The 2,444-nt window shown below is 43.9% G+C and overlaps 1 long non-coding RNA gene across 1 annotated transcript; it reads left to right on the top strand.

Moving 5' to 3' along the window:
* Positions 1-239: 239 nt before the first annotated feature.
* LOC107117062 lies at positions 240-2,278 on the top strand. Its single transcript, XR_001482727.1, has 3 exons — positions 240-301; positions 2,074-2,103; positions 2,194-2,278. It is a non-coding gene; the product is annotated as an uncharacterized LOC107117062 (long non-coding RNA).
* Positions 2,279-2,444: the final 166 nt, after the last annotated feature.

Below are 2,444 nucleotides of genomic sequence, written 5' to 3'. Positions count from 1 at the left end.
AAGACTACTTGGAAGCGGTTGACAGGTAAAACGCTTCAGCCCCATTTCCTAAACAGGACAGAAGCGTTTGTGTCTGAAATTACAAATATATTCTGGTAGGGAACCGGTTCTAAAACGGTTCTGTCTGAAATGACAGACCAGAAACCGTTTGGGAACCGTTCCTCTTCCGGAATATATCGCCTGTCTGAAATTCCTCACTGTCTGCTGCCTGAGGTGATATCGGTGTTCCTTGTCTTTCCAGGTTGCTGGTGAAACTGCAGGAGCTGAATTATAAACTGAAAGTGCAGGTCGTATTTGATAAGTAAGTGACATCTTGTACGCGGGGATCCATCCAGACATAACGGTTTTCCTCTCCCGCTCGCCGATCAGCCTCTGCTCTTCTTCATTCCAGCAACGCTGTCGTTCTGCTTCCTCTTTCTGTAGCGGCTTTGATTTCTTTTCTCATGTGGAGCTTGGAGTAAAAGATCGAGGACCCTGACCTGGACGGCCCAGGCTAGCCCAATCTCATTAGATCTTGGAAGCCAAGAAAGGCCAGCCCTGGTTAGTACTTGGATGGGAGATCCCGAAGGAAAGTCAGGGTGGCTGTGCAGAGGCAGGCCATGGCAAATCCCCTCCGATTATTTCTTGCCTTGAAAACCCCATGAAGGGTCACCAGAAGTCAGCTGCGACTTGACGTTGCTTTTTACCGCCGAAGGGTAGAAGTTGTTTGCTTTTTCTTTGCCGCACTGCAAGAAAAAGGGTGACTGCACAGTCCGGCAATGAAATGAAAGGAAAACCGTGCAGAGTGCAATGCCCAATAGAATAGATTTATATAAATTGTGATAGAATATATTTCAGTCCCAAACAAACACTGAGCAAAGCCATTGGTGAAGGATTGAATGACTCTGGAGATTCTTGATATGCTTTTCCTGATTTTGTATACAGCACTTATTGTGGGCTCTTTTCGTAGCAGGAACTCCTTTGCATATTGGACGACACCCCCCCCCCCCCTCTCCTTCAGCATATCACAACTTTACAGTCGCCCCTGTAAGAAGAGCTCTATAAGCTCTTAGAGGATTGGCTACAGTAGGGGTGTGTCGCCTAATATGCAAAGGAGTTCCTGCTACAAAAAGAGCTCTCAGTTCTGCTTTGATAAAGCTCTGCGGCAAAACGAGGCTGACTGGATTTAGCGCGCTCATAAAAGACTTCTCCTGGGAACCGTCTGCATCAGATCATTTCGTGTATTTAGGATTGCTATATATGGTCTCTTATTGAATGGTCTTGATATTATGTACATTTATATTCCATTCTGTGAAACGTTATCCATTCCCCTGTTCAGTTTCTTGTTCATGAAGTTCATTAGTTATTGGTGATAGAATTCTATAAGAGGAACTGTCTAGGCAGTTTGGGATTGCAATATCCTTTCTATTGAACACCGCATTCTGTGCAGTTTCCTTTCATCGCTTTTCTTTGCCAGGCACATTTTAATGGAGTTTGTTTCCCCCTTGTCAGTACCGCCGTTTTCTCTTTGTTTTTCTCCCAGCAGTAGTTTTTCAGCTTAAAAGCTTTTTAGTTTTCTAAAATTCGCCAAGGGCGAATGATATGGAATTTGCATTTTCCTCCCTAGTCACATTTTCCTCCCAAGTAGCCCATTCTCCCTTCTTCATTTCACCTTCACAAAACCCAGTGAGGTAGGTCAGGTTGGGATAATGCAATTGGCCCAAGCTCACCAAGCAGACTTAGTGACTGAAGATTTGAATCTCTTTTTTGCCCCTGAGGTTCTGATCCAAATGAGGCCTCCGTAGTGCCTGGGAAATGAGTTCTCAGTAGTTGACGGTCTGACTGGAGACAATGAGAGTCAAATTGGGGAAACCAAGTCCCAGCTTGGCAAACAAATCTTGTGTCCCTCAGATACCACAAATGTCAGACTTTCCATGTTTTTACGCGAAAAGTTTTTTCTCAATTATATAGGCATCTTGGCAAGAAGCGTGTAGTAGGGCCTACAGGTTTGAACGCAACATTCTTTCTTTGTGGTGTTTTCCCCCCGTTGATATTTTGATAAAATAAGAGAATTTCCCTTTTCTTCCTTTGCAGAGACGTGAATGAAAGGAACACAGTAAAAGGGTATGTTTTCTCCCTGTTCGTGCCCAGCAATGCCTTTTGTTAAATGTCAGACCTGTTTCCTCACAAACGTCTATCTTTCTGGCTATATAGGTTTAGAAAATTTAACATCTTGGGGACAAATACCAAAGTGATGAATATGGAGGAGTCGAATGGAAGTCTGTCAGCAGAATTCAGACATCTGGTGAGGGTGCTTCGTAAAGAAACTATTTTCAGGGTTTTTTTCCCCTTAATGTTCTTCAGGACAGGAAGCTAATTACACCCCTCAGTCGCAGTACGGGATGTTAAAACGTAGCAAGACAAGCAGAATTTTAGCCAGTTGGTTGCATGTTGCTAGACTTGGT

Source organism: Gekko japonicus, unplaced genomic scaffold (genome assembly GCF_001447785.1).
Source record: "Gekko japonicus isolate JY-2015 unplaced genomic scaffold, Gekko_japonicus_V1.1 scaffold10646, whole genome shotgun sequence".
Lineage (NCBI taxonomy): Eukaryota > Metazoa > Chordata > Lepidosauria > Squamata > Gekkonidae > Gekko > Gekko japonicus.
The sequence above is the reverse complement of the archived record's forward strand: the minus strand, read 5'-3'. Positions and strand labels throughout refer to the sequence as shown.